This window comes from Triticum urartu, chromosome 4A (genome assembly GCF_056163025.1).
Source record: "Triticum urartu cultivar PI428250 chromosome 4A, HENAU_Tu73, whole genome shotgun sequence".
NCBI lineage: Eukaryota > Viridiplantae > Streptophyta > Magnoliopsida > Poales > Poaceae > Triticum > Triticum urartu.
In genome coordinates this window covers 518,790,326-518,813,330 of record NC_141876.1, presented here as the reverse complement: position 1 = coordinate 518,813,330, position 23,005 = coordinate 518,790,326, and positions in this window count along the sequence as shown.

The window sequence follows — 23,005 nt, the reverse complement described above, 5'->3', positions numbered from 1 at the left end:
AAGAATTTTACACGTGGAAATTTCCCATTGGTCGGGGATGTTAACGGGTTATCGGATCCAAAACCCGACCGATAGCTTAACGGCGTTCCGTTACGGTGGATGCCACGTGTCGGTCACCCTTGACGAAAGCACTTCTGTGACGCGTGATTTATCGTCATGGAAGTGGTCACTTCCGTGATCATAATTTTGGTAATGTCATGGAACACTTCTACGACTGCACAGGTATGACTATCTTGATTCTGTCATAAATTTGTCATGGATGTAAATGCATGACAAAAAACGCGACCTACTGTGACAAACACGTATCATCACGGAAGTGTATTTTTTTGTAGTGCATGGAACAATCAAAAATGATAGACACGTTGGAGACGTATCAAGGTAATCATCAATGAACTGCTTTGGAAAGGCCTGAAAACAAGGATGTGCATAAATATCTTCTTTATATTGGAAATGGGGCAAATGAATAAAAAAGGCAAGGTATAATAGTTAGTACCATCTTGTAGTGAACTGATGTCTTCGTCATTGTGCAGACAAAGTTCTTGTTATTTTTTGTTGCTAATTTCTTTATCCTAACAATCTTTCTGAGTTTCTTGATTTGATTGATATTCATGGACAACTCATTTCTCCATATGCAAAAAGGGTCAAACAGTGGGTCAAAACCTCTGACAGCAGGACCTACATGTGCAAGACCAAATTGTTAAAAACCGAAATATTAGAATGGTTCCTGCAATTGCACAATAATGTGCTATTAGACAACGAACCATGCACGTGCTAACCTCGATCGTAAACCTCAGTGCTTCCCATTGTTTCCCTGCGACAAATATATGGTAGTTAGTCATCAGGTTAAGTAAGGGTTCGCATGCTATCAGTAAATTATGTTGATGAAAAATAAGCACATTGTAGATTCATCAGATTAATTCAAGCCACATGGAAAACCCATTTATCCAAACCAAGAATGATTATGAACTAGGAAATATAACACTTGTGTATGTTTCTCATGTATTAAGTGCAGCCAAATTCGATTTATTTCTCACATGCACAACAATACAAAATTCTACCCACGATAGTTGGACATCGCATTGTAGAATTCAACCAAGCAATTAACTAAACACCACAACAAATGAACCAAATATTAACTGAGCACCACATTGCACAATATAACATACTCCTAATAGAAGATCATACAGTTAACCAAACAGTTAACTACAACCAATTGTAGCAATTGTATTTGTTTATCATGTATTTACTACATCCAAATTCAATTTATTCCTCACATGGTATAGAATAACAGAATGCACCCACAAGTATTGAACATCGCATTGCAGAATTGAACCAAACAATTAACTAAACACCACAACACAAATGAACCAAACGTTAATTGAGCACTACATTGCACAATGTATAACCAATCCAAGCATGCTTGACAACTTGGAAATATAGCAATTTGTCGGAGTAATGGGCCACGGGTAGGCCAACCCGAAGCCCATAACCTTTCAAGACATCGGGGCAGGCTGCGCCCCTCAAGACCACAGGGCGAAGAGCCGCCTCCTGGGGAGTCTACGGCAAGACGGCCGACTGCCCGCTCACGGCCGAGTCCCAGGGGCGACTTCCAGAGAGCCGCCTCCTGGGGAGTCTACGGCAAGACGGCCGACTGCCCGCTCACGGCCGAGTCCTAGGGGCGACTTCCAGAGAAGCCGGCTTTGGGGAGTCGGCCGGCGACTCCAACAAACCGTGACCTCATCGAGGGGGACGGGGCAGGGGCGCAGCTACAATGAAGCCCACTCCCCGCCCCTTACCAAGGGCAGGCAAGGCTACAGCGTGCCGTACTAGGGAAGATCTCCCTGCGGCGTGGCACTGTTGCCCAGCCGGCCCTGACATCAGCATCACTGTACCTGGTCCTGCGCCCACGACGGCTTGTCTGTACAGCCTGGAGGCAGCGCGGCCCACCAGTCAGCGAGACCTCGGGAGACGGCGGGAGAACCACCAATCGGACCCGTCGGGAGTCGGCCCGGGGGAGTCGGCCGAGCCCTCCCCCGGGGCCCACATGCCATTAATCAAGAAGAGACGGGGAGTGGCCGCAGTGATCGCCCGCCCCCATGACCGAGCCTGCGTCATCAGGAGCACGGCTACAGTAATCAGCAGCCGGCAAGACCCGCCCATGGCGGACGCGGCCTGTCGGCTCCGTACCAGACCAGTCGGTGGGGTCCACCAGTCGGCGGGGCCCAGCAGTCGGCGGAGAAGCCGGAGGTTGGAGGCACTGACGGCTGGGGCCGCGCCCAGTCGAATTACCATTGTACCCCTGGGGGGTAGGCCTATATAACCCCCCAGGGCACCGATGCAAAGGGTTGGATGCCAGTAGTTCTATTCCACACCAGATAGAGGGAGAGAGCTAGCCTTGCCCTCTCCCACCACCAGACCTAGCTCAAGGAGCAACCGTGTAAACACTTGACCATAGTGATCATGCGGAGACCCCGTAGAGCAGCAGTAGGGGTGTTATCTCCCCGGAGAGCCCCGAAGCTGGGTAAGATTCGCCGGCGTGCATGTCTTTGCCTCATCCCGTTTGCAGGCACCGGCGACGTTCTACTCGCCCCCACCATGATAAGCCATCCATTGGCATATGTCGCACCCAACCCCCGACATTTGGCGCCCACCGTGGGGCATGGTGCACCGCCGTCCGGAGATCTGTTCTGGATGGGAACCCTTTTCCTCCCTAGAGAGCGCAGCCAGCCAGGCACGCCAGGCGAAGTTTGCGTCGACGCGCTGCGCGGCGTTGAGATCGCCTGCGCCGCCAGCTCCTTGGCCAAACTTGTCGGCGAGGTCTGCCTCTCCGACGAACCTGCGTCCGACGCAGGCGCGGGCGGCCCCGAAAACCTCCTCGCGGGCCGATCAACTCCACGTTTCCGGCGAGCCTGCCGTAGACTTGGAGTCCGTAGGCTCCACCGACCCGATGCTGGTCGACTCCGACACCGCGTCGGTCGACGCGTTCCCCATCAACGTGGTGGTCTACGACGAACCTCTCCCCCACACGAAGAGCGACGGAAGCACCGCCACTGAGGTACTGGTCATTAGTCATGACGAGTCCCCTGGCAGAGGGGCACCCGACTCACTTGGCGCGGCGCTGCAAGACCTAGCTGCGCCTATTCTGGAAGATGCTGATGCAGAGACGTTAGAAGCGCGCCGCCTTTAGCTTGTTGAAGGCGCGAAGAAGCTGGCCAGCATGAGATGCTTGTCAGAAGCTTACCAGCAGGAGATGGATCACGCTGTTGGCGGCTCGCCGGCCCCGGCAGGGCCCAGCCGCCTTGGCACGGTTCAGCAGCGCGGCGTAGCCATCGCCAGCCTGCTTGGGGCTAGCCGCCCCGTGTATGCCACGCCAGCGAAGAACATCCGAGCCACCCAGGCAGCGGCGGATGAGCTGGACAATTTCGAGGGCGAAGAGCGCCGCCGCATGATGGAGCGAGTCCAGCGGCTCCTCGACGCGGCCGCCGCGCAGAACGAGGCCGGCTACCGCACGGAGGCGCCGCAGCGGCCAAACGACGACCCACGCCGAGGTCAAGGCGCGACGTTTCGGACGCCGACTGGCGGAGCCCGAGGAAGAAAGGACAAGGAGCCGGCTATCAGCCATAGTCGGACTCGGATTACCATAGAGCGCGATCGAGATGGCCGCCCGAGAGCAGTGGAACGACGGGAGGACTGTCCGCCTCCTCCTCCCCGCAAGGAGAGGTGAGTCTCCCCGCTGCCTGTTGACCATCCGACTCTCGGTGACCGCCTTGGCCGCCGAGAGGGAGTTGGAGAGAATGACGCCCGCCACCGGATCGACCGACTTCACCGGTCCCTGGCGCTGGAAGAAGAAGACGAGCTGGGTCCACCTTGTTTCGGGCCCCGCATTCGAGACGAGCCCTTTCCCAGAGGGTTCACGCTCCCAAGAGACACGCCCAAGTATACCGGCTCCGTGAAGCCGGAAGACTGGCTAGTCGACTACTCCACGGCTGTTAGCATAGCAAACGGCAACAAGCGTGTCGCCGTAAAGTACGTTCCGCTCATGCTCCAGGGCACAGCCCGGACATGGCTGAATACCCTAAAGCCCCGCAGCATCAATAGCTGGGTCGACTTCACTGAAGCATTCGTCCGCAACTTCAACAGCACGTACAAGCGTCCTCCCAAGCCTCGTCAGCTCTCCTTGTGCGTGCAAGGTCCTGACGAGTCGACTCGCGACTACCTCACACGTTGGGCCGAGCTCCGGAACTCCTGCGAGGGCGTGCACGAGGTGCAGGCCATCGAGTACTTCCCAGCCGGGTGCCGAGAAGGCACCCTCCTCAAGCACAAGCTCCTCTGCGACGAGCTAGAAACCCTTGACGAGCTGCTGATCATAGCGGACAAGTACGCTATGGCCGACTCCTCCATGAAGATGGAAATTCAAATTAGCACGACTGGCAAAGTAGCTCCTCCGGCTCCAAGAACTCCGGAGGCGGACGCCGGCCGGCGACAACAGCAGGGCGACAACAAGCGGAAGGCCCCACAGCCGGCTTCCAGTAGCCGGCAGGTCGCGACCGTTGAAGCCCAGCAGCCAGAAGAGCAGCCTCCGCCCAAGCGACAGAAAGGCGGCAAGCCGAACTGGTTGCCGGCCTTCTCCTACGAGCAGACCTTGGATGGACCTTGCATGTTCCACAGTGGCGCGAAGCCGTCGAATCACACCACCCAGAAGTGCCACTGGCTCAGCAGGATCACCAAGGGAGACGGCCTCCTGCCACTCCCGCTTGTTGGGCAGCCGCCTCCGCCTCCACCCCAGCAGCCGGTAGTCAGGCCAGTCAGCGCAGTACAAGACGAATACCCTGAAGAGCACGAAGCCTATGTGGTGTTCACCAGTGTGGCTGATGATCGACGCAGCAGGCGGCTGCAGCGACAAGAGGTGAACGCGGTAGCCTCAGAGACACCAGAGTTCATGCACTGGTCTGAGAGGCCCATCAGCTGGAGCAGGGCTGACCACCCAGAAGTGATGCTGAGTCCGGGCTCCTACGCCTTGGTCCTAGACGCCACCTTTGCCACGGACAAACGGGCCGCGCGTTTCTCGCGAGTTCTGATAGATGGGGGCAGCAGCATCAACATCCTGTACAAGGACACCATGGAGAAGTTAGGAATCAAGCAGAGACAGCTTCAGAACAGACGGACTGTGTTCCACGGCATTGTTCCTGGGCTTTCCTGCTCACCAATCGGCAAGATCCTGATTGACGTCCTCTTTGGGCACAAAGATCACTTCCGAAGAGAGTCTGTTTGGTTTGAGGTAGTGGACCTTGAGAGCCCATACCATGCGCTACTTGGCCGGCCCGCCTTGGCCAAGTTCATGGCGGTCCCCCACTACGCCTACCTCAAGATGAAGATGCCCAGTTCCAGGGGAATTCTAACCGTGGCCCGCGACTACAGGAAGTCGTCCGCTTGCGCGACCGAGAGCAGTCGGCTGGCCGAGTCCCTGGTGATTGCAGCCGAGAAGCGACTCCTTGAGCGAGTTGTGGCAATGGCTGGCAAGCAGCCGGAGATATCGCCCGACCCGAAGGAGTCGAAAGCCGAAGGTTCGTTCAAGCCGGCCAAAGAGACAAAGAAGATACCCTTGGATCCGGAGCACCCAGAGAGGTACGCCGTCGTAGGTGCGAACCTCGACAGCAAATAGGAAGGCGAGGTCGTCGATTTCCTCCGTGAGAATCGGGACATCTTCGCATGGTCTCCCAAGGACATGCCAGGTGTACCGACGGATCTCGCCGAGCACAAGTTACACGTCCGATCTGATGCAAAGCCGGTTAGGTAGCCCCTGCGCCGCTTATCAGAAGAAAAGAGAAGAGTTGTCGGAGAAGAGATAGCCCGACTCCTAGCAGCCGGCTTCATTATGGAATTTTTCTTCCTAGAGTGGCTGGCAGATCCGGTCCTAGTGCTAAAGAAGAACAAGCAATGGCGAATGTGTATTGACTACACGAGCCTCAACAAGGCCTGCCCCAAGGACCCGTTTGCTCTGCCGAGAATTGATCAGGTGATAGACTCCACAGCCGGATGCGAGCTATTGAGTTTCTTGGATGCGTACTCAAGATATCACCAGATTAAGCTGACCTGGCTCACAGATTGAAGACCGCCTTCATCACGCCGTTTGGAGCATTCTGCTACCTCACCATGATGTTCGGCTTGAGGAATGCCGACGCCACCTTTTAGCGTTGCATGCAGAAGTGCCTCCTCAAGCAGCTCGGCAGGAACGCCCATGTTTACGTGGATGACGTGGTGGTGAAGACGGAAAAGCGAGGAACATTGCTAGAAGACCTCAAGGAGACCTTGGAGAACCTGCGCCGGTTCCAGATCAAGCTCAACCTCGAGAAGTGTGTCTTCGGAGTACCAGCCGGCCAGCTGCTAGGTTTCCTGGTCTCTGAACGCGGCATAGAATGCAACCCAATAAAAATCAAGGCCACCGAGAGAATGGAGGTACCTAGCCGACTGCTGGATGTGCAGAAGTTCACCGGCTGCTTGGCGTCCATCAGCCGATTCATCAGTCGGCTGGGCGAGAAAGCTCTCCCCTTATACCAACTCATGAAGAAGACCAATTTTTTCGAGTGGAACCATAAGGCAGATGAAGCTTTCCACCAGTTGAAGAAGATGCTGACTACTCCACCCATCCTGGCGGCTCCGACTCCCAAGGAACCTATGCTCCTGTACATCGCCTCCACCAGCCGAGTAGTCAGCACAGTCATTGTAGTAGAGCGCAAGGAGGAAGGCAAGGCGCTACCTGTCCAGAGACTAGTATATTACCTGAGAGAGGTACTGTCGACCTCCAAGCAGAACTACCCCCACTACTAGAAGATGTGCTATGGCGTGCACTTTGCTGCCAAGAAATTGAAGCCTTACTTTCTAGAGCATCCAATCATGGTGGTCTGCACGGCTCCACTTGCTGATATCATCGGTAGCCGAGATGCCTCTGGTCGAGTGGCCAAGTGGGCCATAGAGCTGGCTCCTTACACCATCTACTACCAGCCCCGCACCGCCATCAAATCATAAGCACTGGCCGACTTCCTCATCGACTGGGCTGAGACCCAGTACCTGCCTCCAGCGCCTGACTCCACCCATTGGCGGATGCACTTCGACGGCTCCAAGATGCGCACCGGCTTGGGAGCCGGCGTCGTCCTCACCTCTCCCAAAGGCTACAAGCTCAAATATGCACTGCAAATCCATTTTGCCGCCTCCAACAACGTGGCTGAGTACGAGGCGCTCATTCACGGGCTCCGTCTTGCCAAAGAACTTGGCATCCACCGGATCTTGTGTTATGGCGACTCGGACTTAGTGGTCCAGCAGTCATCTGGCGACTGGGACGCGAAAGACGCAAACATGGCGAGCTACCGTTTCCTCGTGCAGCAACTCAACAGGTATTTCGAAGGGTGCGAGTTCCTCCATGTGACAAGAAACGACAACGACCAAGCAGACGCCTTGGCATGAATCGGCTCTACCCGCCAAGCAATACCATCTGGCGTCGCCCTTCAACGCCTCCTCAAGCCGTCTATCAAGCCTTCACCAGAATCAGAATCCATTTTTGTGCCGGCTCCTCCCGAAGATGGCAGATCCGACTCCAGAGCTCCGGCAGTCGGAACGGGGACTTTGGCGGGTGACTCCAAAGCTACCACAGTCGAGCCCGGCCCGGGGACTGCGGTGACGGACTCGAAGATTCCAGAACTTGGCCCAAGGACTGAGCCGGTCGGCCTGGGGACTTCATCAGCCCAACAATCGGCTGTTGACTCCAACCCGCCGCCTCCCAGCCCTGCCGCCCTCGTCCAAGTCGCAGTTCTGGTAGTCGAAGAAATAGCAGCACCCTCATGGGCCCAGCCCATCCTCAAATTCCTTGTGAACAAAAAGCTACCAACTGATGAGACCTCAGCTCGGCAAGTACAATGCCGGGCAGCAGCCTATACCATAATCAACAGAGAGCTGGTCAGGCGCAGCGTCACTGGTGTCTACCAGCGCTGCGTAGAGCCAGAGCAAGGCCAGGCGATCCTCAAAGACAACCATCAAGGCGAATGTGGCCACCATGCGGCTTCAAGAGCACTCGTCGCCAAAGCTTTTCGGCACGGTTTATTTTGGCTGACTGCCTTGGAAGAGGCCAAGGAGTTGGTACAAAAACGCAAAGGGTGCCAGAAGTTCAGCTCCAAGCCGCACCAACCGGCTTCCGCGCTCAAGACCATCCCCATTGCTTGGCCTTTTGCAGTTTGGGGTCTAGATATGGTGGGACCATTCAAAACAGCACGAGGTGGTCGAACTCACCTACTTGTCGCAGTGGACAAGTTCACCAAGTGGGTGGAAGTGAAGCCAATTAAGAAACTGAACGGTCCGACTGCCGTGACCTTCATCACCGATATCACAATTCGGTACGGCATACCACACAGCATCATCACCGACAACGGCACAAATCTTGCCAAAGGCGCCTTGGCCCGTTTCTGCGGAACACAGGGCATCCGACTGGACCTAGCGTCCGTCGCCCACCCGCAGTCAAACGCCCAAGTGGAGTGAGCAAATGGCCTCATCCTGTCCGGCATCAAGCCTCGGTTGATCGAGCCTCTGGAGTGCTGGGCTGGCTGCTGGCTCGACGAGCTGCCAGCCGTCCTCTGGAGTCTATGCATGACTCTAAACAAGTCAACCAGCTTCACGCCCTTCTTCCTCGTCTATGGTGCCGAAGCCGTCATCCCAACGGACAAAGAGTTCGACTCCCCACGAGTCACCATGTACACCGAGGAGGAAGCAGAAGAAGCACGACAAGATGGCGTCGATTTGCAGGAAGAGGGCCGGCTATTGGCACTCAGCCGGTCCAGCATCTACCAGCAGAGCCTGCGCCGATACCACAACAGGAAGGTCAGGCCAAGATCTTTCCAAGAAGGCGACCTTGTACTCCGGCTGATCCAGCGAACAGCCGGCCAGCACAAACTGTCGCCGCCTTGGGAAGGCCCTTTCATCATCAGCAAAGTACTAGGCAACGACTCCTACTACCTGATCGACGCTCAGAAGCCCCGAGCACGCAAGAGGGACGACTCCGGCAAGGAGACAGAGCGATCATGGAATGCAAATCTTCTCCAAAGATTTTACAGTTGATGCAGTATGTACCATGCTATCTTTTGTATTAAAGTACCAAGACTTCGGGCCCCCCGAGACGAGCTCGGGGACTGCCCTCTTTTGTCTGTATGAAAAAAAAATTATTATGCCTACAAGTATGTTACTCTTTGTCATGCCGCTAGGCACCGGGCTCGACAAGTCGGCCCGGGGACTTGCCGCCTTGCACTATGAAATGCTTCCTGCAGCCGGACAAGTAGTGTGTAACACCTAAGCCGTCTTCTGTCAGAAGCCGCAGCTCGCAGAGCGACTGTACGGTGGGCAGAGGCAAGGTAGAATGGGTGCTCGCACGAAAAATGGCTAAGGACTCAAAGCGTAAAACATAGCTCAAGACGGCTTCCAGCCTTTCTCGCAAACTGACTCTCGGACAGTCGAATTGTCGTTTTCTATCCAATTTGCTCAAACAATCTTGAAATCGGCTAAGTACTTGCTTTCCCAAAGTAGCCTAGCACTTGACCCAGCAACAGTCCGCAGAAGCGGTTGTCCGATTAGCAAGACAGGAAACTAAGAGAAAGCGGCAAAGGAAAACAGCCAAAAGAACAATGAGCAAGAAAAGATATATATATATATATATATATATATATATAACATAGGCTCTTGGCCGAATTGTGGAGTAGAGGTTCAAAATACACCCCGCGGGTGGAATTGTGCGACTTAAAAAGTTCTTCAAAAGATTACTGATGCAGATAAAACAAAAGACACTGCGGCAGCTTAGGAGGCGGCAGACGGATTCAAGGGGTCGGAGGAGGCGCCAGCGTCAGGCGTCGGGGCGGTCGGCCGGCTAGTCTCGGCTTGATCGCCTCCGGCAGCAGTTGGGTCGGTCGCACGCGGCTCGTTGCTGGAGGCCCGGTCGGGCTGAGGCTGGCCGTCTGCTCCGTCTTCTGGTGCCTCCGCCTCGCCCTCATCCTCCGCCTCGTCCTCCTCCTCGATGCTGGAGCCAATCACCTGCGCCGAGTCTTCCCCGTAGTCTGGGTTCATCCCAAACCACTCCGGCGGTACCTCCTCGCCGTCTTCAGACCACTCGGGGACGAAGATGCTCGTGTCGGTGTACTCAGCGATCGCCGCGGCACGCTTGACGAGGGCGTCTTCCACAGCCGCCAGCTCCGGCTGGGCCTTCGACCGAAGCGTGGCCAACCGGTCCAGATCCAGCCCCGGGTACCACGCCTTGACGAACTCCAAGGCCCGGTGCGCTCCAGCCCGGGCCGAAGAGCCCTTCCAGGCCTCGAGGTGACCAGCCGCGACCTCCAACCAGTTGGCCGTCAGGCTGGGGGTGCGCGGAGCCTGCATATCCGGCCAAAGGGCGGAAATCTCCTGGGCACCGACGCGCTGAAGCCAGCGCAGCATCCGGTGAGCCGACCGAAGGCGAGCCTCGATGCTCAAGATGTGCTCATCAAGAGTCCGGGGGGCATCAGCGGTGATCTCCGCGCCCTCCGCCCTCCGACTTTCGCGATCGGCCTCGATGGCCTAGATAGCGGCCTGCGACTGCCCAGGGAAGAAGTCTGCAAAAGACACGAAGAAACGAAGAAGCAAGTCAAAAACCAGGAATCGGCACGATCTAAGTCGGCAGCTCGAAGAAAGAAAATAAAGAGACTCACCATCAACGATGTCTTCAATCTCGTGGAAGCCGGAGGACAGCAGCGCCTCCTTGTCAGACCAGGAAGAGTGCTCGCTCACGAACTCGGCCAAGAGGGCGGTTTCTGTCTCCTCCGCCTCCTGCTGCGAGTTCGCAAGCAGCTCCTTCTGCTCCGCCAACTGAGTGGCCAGCAGATCGCGCTCTGTGGCGAGCCTGCTGCACTCCTCCCCTTTGGCGAGCAGGGCGGAGTTGGCTTCGCTCAGCTGCTGTTGAAGAGTAGCATTGGCTCCTGAAGGAAAGAAAGAAAGACAACAGTCGTTAATAAAGAAGGTCGCCGGGGAGATCCGGCCCGACTGCTCATCAGTCAGCCCGAATCTCGGGGACTACAGCCCGCGGGTGCGCTAGCGCGCCCCCGTAGAAAAGAAAAAAGAGGGAAGGACTTACTCCGGCTCTCCACCAAGTCGGCGGTCCGCTTGCCCAGCTCTTCAACATTACAGTTGAAGGCAGTGACACGGAGGTTGTGGTAATCCTGCAACAAGCATTTCAGACAAAGTTAGTACCCAGAGGTTCATCAATTGGAGTTCTGGGCCGCCTGCTCAGCAGCCAGACCGAAACTTGGGGACTACACCCAGTGGGTGCACTGGCGTGCCCCCACAGAGAGGAAAAAGAAAAACAAAGGCCCAAAGAAAAGACATACCCGGACGGCTGCCCGCGACGCTAGGAAGGCCTTGGTGCAGCTCTGGAGGGCGTCGCCCTTAGCGCGGAGCTTCTCCTGGACGTCCAGGAGCGCCCGGTTCAGCGGCCCTGTGCCGCCTCCCTACACCCACCCAACAGGTGCGGCGCTCGTCGCTTCGGCGTCTGGAGCCATTGAGCTGGCGGTGCCAGCTTCCAGGGGGCGGGGTGCCGAAGTCGCCTTCTCCAGACGACGGCGCGCTGGCAAGCCGACCTGGAGGAGTAGCCTCGCCACGTCCTCGTCTTCGGTCGGCGGCACCGGAGGGTCCGCTGGCTACTCGCCTTGCACGCCTTCAGACGGCGGCGAAGGCGGCGGGACGTTCGCGCCCGGAGTAGATGGCTCGCCGCCTTCCCTCTCCTCGACGAGGTTCTCCCCGCCGGGTTCTCCAGTCTGCCCCGTGAACTCCGGGGGCGGCGGCGCAGAGTTCAGTGGGGTAACAAGCAAGGCCGACTGGCGGCGTGTGGCTTCCTCAGCCCGCTGCTTCGCCGCGGCGGCGGCTTCGGCCTCCGCTAGTTTTTTCTTAGCGGAGGCCTCCGCCCTGTCGGCCTCCGCTTTCTCCAGGCGGAGGGCTTCGTCTTCGTTGCGCTTCTCCTGCGCATTCCGCTCCGTCGCCTCCTGGAGCTCGGCTGCGGGGTCTATCCGCCGAGTGGTGGCGGGCGTCTCCGCTAACCCCATGACGGAGGCGGCAGCAACCCGCTCAAGAGAGAGGGGATCCCTGAAGAAAGAGGGGCGAGCAGATACTGAGACAAAACACGAAGAAAGAATAAACTGTGAAGTCAGAATACTTACGCAGAGACCAACGACGGCTTCTTCACTTCCTTATGGAAGCGGATGGCCTTCGCGGCTGCCTCGTCCCGCCGGTCGCCGCAGCCGAGCCCTTGGGCTTCTTCGGCCGACTGCCGAACACAGTCGGCACAGCCCGGCGCTTCTTCCCGCCGCCTGGAGCGCCCGCCGCGGCAGAAGAGCCCGCGCCCGGCTGGCTGGCTCCTGGCCGATGGCGAGGGGCGACTCCTCCCTCGGCGTCGTCTTCAGGCCAGTCGGCGAAGGTAGCCGAGGGCCTGAAGTCGCCTGTCGCCCCTCCTCCTCCCTCAGCGTCGTCTTCCAGAGCCGCTGCCCCCAGATCGGGGTCGTCGATGTCGCTCTCCGCCCGATCGGCGACGAACTCACGGGCCGGCCCCGAGGTGCCGGCTGGTGGGTGAAGAAGGGGATTCTAACCAAAAGCAGACTGATCAGAACAAAACTCGGCAAGAAGAAGACAATCCAAAGAAAGAAAAGAAAGGCGACTCACCACGGGCGGGGGGTTGGCGCGGGAGTACGGCTCCTTGCCGAATCGCCAGTCCCCCGGGAGCCTGCTGTCCGAGAGGTAGTTCACCATAAGGGCCACCTCTCCGTGAGGCATGTCCTTGGTGCACATCCGACTCGGGTCGCGGCCCCCGCTCATCTGGCATATCAGGTGAGGGCGGCCTTGGAGTGGGAGAACTCAGCGCGAGACGAAGGCGGCCAGCAGGTCTGGACCAGTCGGACCCTCCGACTGCGTCAGAACTCGGAGTCGCGTGATGGCGCCGGCTCCCGCAGGCGTCAGCGACCTGGCCCGGTACGACCAGTTGGGCAATCTACCAGCCGGCGGGCCGGCTTCGAAAGCCGGCAGATTGACCCAGTCGCCCCTCGTGGCGACGTTCCTGACGTAGAAGTAGGACCGCTGCCACATCTTCACTGACTTCAACAGCGCGATGGAGGGGAAGTGGTTGTCGGCTCCTGTCCTTCGCACGGCGATGAAGGCGCCGCACTGAGCTGGCACGCCCGCGGCCTGGGTGCCGAGCTTGGAGAAGAATAACTCCCCCCAGAGCTCGAGGGTGGGGAGGACTCCAAGGAAGCCTTCGCACAGAGCCACGAAGGCGGACAGCAGCACTACTATGTTGGGGGTGAGGTGCTGCGGCTGGAGGCCGTAGAACTCATGAACGACCAGAAGAAGCTGCTCTCCAGCAGCCCCATCCCGCGTAGGCAGTGCGAGCGGAAGATGACCCACTCGCCCTCCTGCGGGGCGGGGGAAGTCTCCCCCTCCAGCGCGAGACGCACCTGCACGCGATCCTCGCTGGGAAGCCGACGGGTCCGGCGGAGGAACTCGATGTGGTCTTCATGGACATCGGAACCGTCCCAGGTGCCGGAGCGCACCGAGGGAGGCACGCCCGCAGAGGAAGAGCTCATCGCGAGCTGTCACTGCGGTGATCGCCGGAGCTTGGGCGTGCGGTAGGGGGAAGAAGAGAAGAGGAAGCAGGAGAGCGAGGAGCCGTGAGGAGGAAGAAACCAAGGGGTAGTGGGAAGGAGGGGCGCGCGTGCCCCCTCTTCCCCCTACTTATAGCCCCATGGGCTGCGAAGCCGAGGGGGCGGACGTGGGGATTTACTGTGCCCGCAACTCCATGCCCCCCACGATCCACGTAAAGTTACTGCGCGCAGTAACTTCACGGGAATCCCAACCATCCACCGGGCCGCAGCGGATCCGCTCGGGCGCCTAGGCGCGGTAGTGGCGGGCCCCGCCTACGGGCCTGTCCCGTCACACGCGTGGGCTGGCAGGATGGCCTGGCCACGTGCCCTCGCGTGACAGGCCAAGAACGGGCGGCGGCCTGGAAGCTTAGCTAGCACGCCACTTGAAATCCCGCCGAGACGTTCGAACTAGTGAGCAAGTCGGAATTGAGTGAGTCCGAGTTGGGCGAGTCCGACTCCTTCTAGTCAGCCCGGCAGAAGTCTATCAAGACCGTGTGTTGAGCACCCGGAAAGAGAAACTGCCGAGGCTTCTTGGCCGATCATCCGCGGCGCCTCACCAGCTTCGGGGACTACTGTCGGAGTAATGGGCCACGGGTAGGCCAACCCAAAGCCCATAACCTTTCAAGACATCAGGGCAGGCTGCGCCCCTCAAGACCACAGGGCGAAGAGCCGCCTCCTGGGGAGTCTACGGCAAGACGGTCGACTGCCCGCTCACGGCCGAGTCCCAGGGGCGACTTCCAGAGAGCCACCTCCTGGGGAGTCTACGGCAAGATGGCCGACTGCCCGCTCACGGCCGAGTCCCAGGGGCGACTTCCAGAGAAGCCGGCTTTGGGGAGTCGGCCGGCGACTCCAACAAACCATGACCTCATCGAGGGGGACGGGGCAGGGGCTCAGCTACAATGAAGCCCACTCCCCGCCCCTTACCAAGGGCAGGCATGGCTACAACGCGCCGTACTAGGGAAGATCTCCCTGCGGCGTGGCACTGTTGCCCAGCCGGCCCTGACATCAGCATCACTGTACCTGGTCCTGCGCCCACGACGGCTTGTCTGTACGGCCTGGAGGCAGCGGGGCCCACCAGTCAGCGAGACCTCGGGAGACGGCGGGAGAACCGCCAGTCGGACCCGTCGGGAGTCGGCCCGGGGGAGTCGGCCGAGCCCTCCCCCGGGGCCCACGCGCCATTAATCAAGAAGAGATGGGGAGTGGCCACAGTGATCACCCGCCAGGCGGCAGGGCTGTTGCCACGACCCCATGACCGAGCCTGCGTCATCAGGAGTACGGCTACAGTAATCAGCAGCCGGCAAGACCCGCCCGTGGCGGACGCGGCCTGTCGGCTCCGTACCAGACCAGTCGGCGGGGCCCCCCAGTCGGCGGGCCCCAGCAGTCGGCGGAGAAGCCAGAGGTCAGAGGCACTGACGGCTGGGGCCGCGCCCAGTCGAATTACCATTGTACCCCTGGGGGTAGGCCTATATAAACCCCCCAGGGCACCTATGCAAAGCCTTGCCCTCTCCCACCACCAGACCCAGCTCAAGGAGCAACCGTGTAAACACTTGACCATAGTGATCACGCGGAGACCCCGCAGAGCAGCAGTAGGGGTGTTATCTCCCCGAAGAGCCCCGAAGCTGGGTAAGATTCGCCGGCGTGCATGTCTTCGCCTCATCCCGTTTCCAGGCACCGGCGACGTTCTACTCGCCCCCACCATGATAAGCCATCCGTTGGCGTATGTCACACCCAACCCCTGACACAATTATATTCGTTTCTCATGTATTTTGTAAAGATAAATTCGATTTATTTCTCACATGAAAGACAATACAAAATTGCAGCCTGAAGAATTGAACGTCACATTTGCAGAATTGAACCAAACAGTTAACTAAAGACGACAACTAATTAACATAACAGTTAATATGTGAGCACCACACTGCACGACATATAGAACATATACACTAGAGCAACAGATTGCATGGTAAAATTAGATAGCACAATTCAATAGAATTTGTGAAGGAAAGGCAGGAGCAGCACACGCAATGGGTAAACCGAGCATGCTTAACTAGCGTAGCTAGCAAATGGCAAGGTGCTCCTCCAAGATCTGGGGGTCGGCACGAATGGCGGCCATCGCGACCTCATCCGCGCGTGCGGCCGTGATTTGCTTCTCCATTGCCAAATGCTCCTTGAGATACTGGCTATACTGTGTGCACCATGGCTTAGGGCGGCGCTTATTTGGTGGAGGTGTTGGTGATTTGGGTGGAAGGTGACGTGCTTGCGCCGGCGGTCGGGGCATGTGGGATGTGGAAGGAGGAGGATGGGGGTCGGGTCTGGATTACCTGCCTGGATAGACGAGGCCGAGTAGCATGAAGGAGGGTCACCGATGAGGAGGCGGTGCTGCAAGCAAGGACTGAAGGTTTCAACTTGGAAAGGAAGGCGGAAACAAGGGAAATGTGGCTTTTGGTAAGGGGCTGGGAGGTAGATATTTCCGCGGAAGCCGAAAATTTCAAATTGCTTCAGCGAAAAAACTGGCGCACAAAGTGTCATCACACACGGTCCCTTATTCAGAACTGTGTATGATATGTGAACATCACAAACGATTCAGATAACTTAACCCGTGTGTGATGAGTTTGAATGTCAAAAATTTTGTCTCGAATTTCCATGGTTACAGTGGTCATCCACGTCATTGCATAATTTGGGTACACAAAGGAGACTACAGCACGCCCACACTTCTTAATCAAGCAAGTTCAGCAATTAAACAGAGCTAGCTGACCTAAACATTACTCTAACAAATTAAAGACTAGCTCTCTTAATTAAACAAAACAAAGAGTACTACTACAGCTGGTGCTCGTCGATCTCCGCCGCCGCCTCCATGTCCAGCTCGCGCCCGACGGTCTCCTGGGGAAGGGGCTCTGAGGGAGTCCTGGATTAGGGGGTGTTCGGGTAGCCAGACTATACCTTCAGCCGAACTCCAGGACTATGAAGATACAAGATTGAAGACTCCGTCCCGTGTCCGGATGGGACTTTCCTTGGCGTGGAAGGCAAGCTTGGCGATGTGGATATTCAAGATCTCCTACCGTTGTAACCGACTTTGTGTAAACCTAACCCTTTCTGGTGTCTATATAAACCGGAGGGTTTTAGTCCGTAGGACAACTTCATCATACAACAATCATACCATAGGCTAGCTTCTAGGGTTTAGCCTCCTCGATCTCGTGGTAGATCTACTCTTGTACTACCCATATCATCAATATTAATCAAGCAGGACGTAGGGTTTTACCTCCATCAAGAGGGCCCGAACCTGGGTAAAACATTGTGTCCCTTGTCTCCTGTTAGCATCCGGCCTAGACGCACAGTTTGGGACCCCCTACCCGAGATCTGCCGGTTTTGACACCGACATTGGTGCTTTCATTGAGAGTTCCTCTGTGTCGTCGCTTTTAGGCCCGATGGCTCCTTCGATCATCAACAACAATGCAGTCCAGGGTGAGACTTTTCTCCTCGGACAGATCTTCGTCTTCGGCGGCTTCGCACTGCGGGCCAACTCGCTTGGCCACCTTGAGCAGATCGAAAGCTACGCCCCTGGCCATCAGGTCAGGTTTAGAAGCCTAAACTACACAGCTGACATCCGCGGGGACTTGATCTTCGACAGATTCGAGCCATAGCCAAGCGCGCCGCACTGTCTCGATGGGCATGATATAGCTCTGCCGCCGAGCAGTGCTTGGGAGGCCGCATACGCACCGGTTCCGACCATTGATTCGGAGCCTACTGCGCCGATCGAGGATCAGCGGTTAGACGCTGCCTCAGGGGCTGCGATCTCAGAGGCGATCGAGCCGAACTCCAGCCCCGCACTCCACATGGCCCGTGACTCCGAAGAGCCGGATTCCTCTCCGAAATCCGTGCCCCCGCGCCCTCGCCGATCGAATCCGATTGGGCGCCGATAATGGAGTTCACCGCCGCAGACATCTTTCAGCACTCGCCCTTCGGCGACATCCTGAATTCTCTAAAGTCTCTCTCTTTATCCGGAGAGCCCTAGCCGGACTACGGTCAGCAAGGTTGGGATACGGACGATGAAGAAATTCAAAACCCACCCACCACCCACTTCGTAGCCACTGTCGATGACTTAACCGACATGCTCGACTTCGACTTCGAAGACATCGACGGTATGGACGACGATGTAGGAGACAACCAAGAACCAACGCCTATAGGGCATTGGACAGCCACCTCATCTCACGATGTGTACATGGTGGATACCCCTAAAGGAAGCAACAACGAGGAAAACGGGGAGGGGGATCGACCTCTCGAAAAACAATCAAAGCGTCGGCATAAACACTGACCTAAGCCCCGCCTCGATAAAGACCCAGCCATAGAGCAGGATGAGCCGGTAGACGACGAGCATGCCTTAGAGCAACCGTCCCAACAAGACAACCCGGATAGAGAAACCGAACATTCCTCCCCTGGCAAAAATGGCATTCCGGACGACCCTACGCCGGACAAGCCCACGAAGCAGAAGAACCTCCACAAACGGCTCGTTGCAACTGCATGCAGCCTGAAAAAGAAAAAGCGGAAGCTAGAGACTGCGGAAGATGCACTCAGGATCAGATGGAGTAAAGTAATCAATACCGCAGACAAATACGGCAGCAGTCGCCGCACTAAAAGCTATCCGAGGAGAAAACTACTGCCTGAATTCGACGAGGAGGCCTTAGAGCCCTCGCATCCAAAAAGTAAGAAAGCCACACAGTCGGATAGACGACCCCAGGGCCAGCTTAAAGCGGTAAGCAGCGCCGCACTTAAGCTGGTATGCGACCCACTTAAGGGTTCGCATCATGGCCCAGCCAGGTCCATTTACGGGCCAAGAAAGCAAGCTCTCGTAAGCAATGCAATAAAAGCCATTATCAGAATACGGCACACCCAAATACAGGGGTGCCGCAGACCCCCTATGTTTCACCGATGAGGTCGTGGATTATGAATTTCCAGCGGGATTCAAACCCGTAAACATAGAGGCATATGATGGAACAACAGACCCTGGAGTCTGGATCAAGGATTATATCCTCCACATACATATGGCTCGAGGAGATGACCTCCATGCCATAAAATACTTACCCCTCAAGCTTAAAGGGCCAGCCCAGCATTGGCTTAAAAGCCTTCCTGAAAACACAATCGGAAGTTGGGAAGAGCTCGAGGACGCTTTCCGAGCAAATTTTCAAGGGACCTATGTCCACCCTCCGGATGCAGACGATCTTAGTCACATAACTCAACAGCCCGGAGAGTCAACTCGGCAATTCTGGAATAGATTTCTTACTAAAAAGAATCAGATAGTCGACTGTCCGGACGCTGAAGCCTTAGCAGCTTTCAGGCATAATGTCCGAGACGAATGGCTCGCCAAACACCTCGGCCAAGAAAAGCCAAGAACAATGGCGGCACTAACAAGCATCATGACCCGCTTTTGCGCAGGAGAAGATAGCTGGTTGGCAAGATGCAGCACCAGCGACCCAAGTACATCCGAAACTAGGGATGGAAACGGAAAACCATGACGCAATAAGGACCGTCGCCGGACTAAGGAAAAAAGTCCGAAGAGCACGGGAGTTAACGCCGGATTCAAAAGCTCACGACAGAATCAAAAAAAGCCGCCCCTCCAAGATAACAGGGACGACCTATCCAACCTAAACAAAATCCTGGATAGGATATGTCAAATACACAGTACTCCCGGAAAGCCTGCTAACCATACCCACAGAGATTGTTGGGTTTTCAAACAATCCGGCAGACTCAACGCCGAACACAAGGGGCTCGGTACACCAAGCGAAGACGAGGACGAACCCCAAAAGCAGAGTACCGGGAAACAAAAGAATTTCCCACAAGAAGTAAAAATAGTAAATTACTCCACATAAAAAAACGTGTGGCGCCCATAAAGGTACGCGCCCCACGGTCTATCCCAAAGGAATCCCGCCACTGGTTGTCAAAACCAATCATCTTCGATCATCTGGATTATTCTAGAAGTATCAGGAACCCAGGGTGGACTACCCTGGTACTCGATCCAATAATTGGCGGACTCCAGTTTTCAAATGTCCTTATGGACGGTGGCAGCGGCTCAACCTGATATATCAGGACTCAATCCGCCACATGGGGATCGACCCAAAAAGAATTCGCCACAGCAAAACCTCCTTTCAAGGAGTAACGCCAGGTTCGGACACCCATTGCATGGGTTTTCTCCGGCTCGAGGTTATTTTCAGCTCTGCCGATAACTTCCTTCGCGAAAAGCTGACTTTCCACATCGTCCCATTCTCAAGTCGCTATCAAGCACTGCTGGGACGCGAAGCTTTCGCCCGCTTTAACGCAATACCGCATTATGCATCTCTTACGCTTAAGATGCCCGGTCCATGCGGCATCATCTCCTTAACGGGGAAGCAGTAAGTGCGCCTCCCCCAAGCGGAGGATTGTGCGGCCGCTTTAACAGCCCCACAATACAATGGCTTCACCAGCCAGAACATCGGAACAGGTCATTAAGACCACGGACACGGATAGACGAGTCCGGCACAAAAGTATCGTTGAAAAACGCTTAGTGGCCATATACCCCTATACTAGGGGCTTCACACATATAAAATAAGAGACAGTAAAGCTCAATTTTCCATATTTTACTTTACACTTTGTTTATTTCATATAACTTTTGTTCGGCACGCCCCTTTTTCAACTTAGTTGCTCTCTTTTTTACAGATGAACGTCGTGCTGCGCCCGTCCTGGATACGGCACAACGGAGACATAGGCGCAGACGTGCAGTAGGGACCCGTTCCAACGATTCTTTTCAGATTAAGACCCTGCGTAAACCTTTTTTACTATCTCTCGTTGATACACATCCCCTGGTTCTATGACCAAGGGGGAGGCTGGCGTCTTGGCATGTGGCCACGTCAGAAATCTTCCGCGTACTTGGACACTAGGGGCTTATACCTTAGAGCGTTACTTAGCCCGCTCTCATAAAGACCGAATACCTTAGGGAGTGTTCGGCGTCGTGAGTTTGGCCTTATATGCATCAGCTCCGAGTCATGATTTTGGTCAAATGTTGGGTTGCCCGGCTCCTGTGTTCGGCTGCCTTATGTTCCGCTCTATCGGCTAAGGCGGCACCAGGAGAACTACTGCGATTGTGCCCTGGTTCGGCCAGGCGAGCACCTCAGTAGAGAAAGCCGAAAACCGACTGTCATGATAAGGCGTGAGACTGGTCAACCACTCGATGACTCTCCGGAATCTATAGGATTCCCCCGCATCAACGAAGGGCCGTTTCCCGGTCAGGCACATTGTAACACCCCGGATGTAACTTTCCCAATTTGTACTCCAACTCTTGCCGATTCCGGCGTTAAGTTATTTTATTTTCTCAAGTTTGGGTTTTTGTCTCCGTGTGTTGTTATCGTTGTCATGCATCTCATATCATGTCATCATGTGCATTGCTATTGCATACGTGTTCGTCTCATGCATCTGAGCATTTTTCCCGTTGTCCGTTTTGCAATCCGCGCTCCGTTCTCCTCCGGTGGTCGTTTCTACCTTTCTTTCATGTGTGGGGATTAAACATTTCCGGATTGGGCCGAGATTTGCCAAGCGACCTTGGTTTACTACCGGTAGACCGCCTGTCAAGTTTCGTATCATTTGGTCTTCGTTTGATACTCCAACGGTTAACCGAGGGACCGAAAAGGCCTCGTGTGTGTTGCAGCCCAACACCCCTCCAATTTGGCCCAAAACCCACCTAACTCTTCTCCATCATCTAGAGCGTTCGATCACGATCGCGTGGCCGAAAACCGCACCTCATTTGGACTCTCCTAGCTCCCTCTACCTATAAATATGTGTCTCCCTCCGAAAAAATCCCGCAGTCCAAACCCTAGATCCAACTCCCGCACGCCGTCGGACATGTCCGTCCCGCCACTGGACGTGTCCGCCGCCGCCGCCACGTCGCTCCGGCCAATACCAGGCCGCCACATCATCGCCGCCGCCCCCGCGTCCAACCGGAGCCCGCCACCTGTCCAGCGCACCGCCTACCACCGCGCCGGCCCGCGGAGCCCATCGCGGGCCCGCACGGACCCGGTTGCCGCCGCCGCCGCCCGCAGATGCGGATCCGCACCCGCAGCCGCGCCTCCCGCCGGAGCCGCCGCTCGTCGTCACCGGCCACCGCGCCCGTGCGCCTCCCGAGGCTCCCCGTTCGCCGCCGCCGCTGCTTCAGCTCGCCGGCCGCCGCCTCCTCACCGAGATCCGCGACTTCGCGCCGCCCTGTGGAGCCCTGCCGAAGACCCCGCGCCCGGATCCGGACCTCCATCGCCGACCTAGCGTCCTGCCGCGGCCGCCATGCCCCGCCCTCGCCGGAGCTCCGACGGCCGCCGCTGCCGCCGAGCGGGATCGGGAGGAGCCCGATCCGCGCCTCCCCACTCGTTCGCCTGCGTGGGCCCGGCCCACCTCCTCCGCCGGTGCGAGGCCTGCCTCGCCTCCTCTACACTTGGGCCGAGCCCATGGGTGAGCAGGCCCGTCCCTTTTCCTAGCCCATGCATTGTATAACTATTCTACGCCCGGGTGTTTTATTTCACTAAGTCCCCGAGATTCCCAGATCCATTTGCCCATGTTCATCGCATCGTAACTTTGCATCCGTAGCTCCGATTCATGCATATAGCATATCAAAATGTTCATCTCAGAGAGTACATCATTTCATTCCATTGCATCATTTTCATTTCAGTTCATCGTGATGCCCGAAATGCTGTTAGAAGAGGGCTACTTGAGATAATTGTTAGATCTGCTACTCCATTTAGCTTTTTGTCATTTTTGCCATGATTAATGTGTGCATGCTATGACCTGATGCTCTACATATGTTTTGTTAAGGGTTTTGCCATATTTCCAGAGGTGCAACCCATGTATTTTTAGGATGTGTGTGGTGACTTGTGCAAGCTTGCAAAGTGGTGCACTTGCTAATTCTGTTTTCAGGGACTTAGTAATTCCACTAAGTCCTGGATCTGTTTATCTCATGATGCGATATGTTCATGTTGTTTCCTAGTGATCCGTGCCTATTTTGAGGATGACCAGTAAGAGAGTTTTATTAATATTGTAGTGCTCTATCCATCTATGTCTTTGTTTGCAATTATGGAGCACCCTAGCTTGAGTAAATCGAGCTCTACTTTTGCTACTTTGTGAATCTGGGCAGATTGTCAACTTGTTTGCAATTTTGCCGATGATGTTGTGGTTGATCCGTGCATGCTATGCTATTGTTCTTGCCATGTATAGATTGATTTTTGTGCCTTATTGATGGGTGTATGCTTGTCTTGCCATGACTTGCACAGTAGTGAGTGCATCGAGCTCATAAACATGCCTACTTGAGTTAT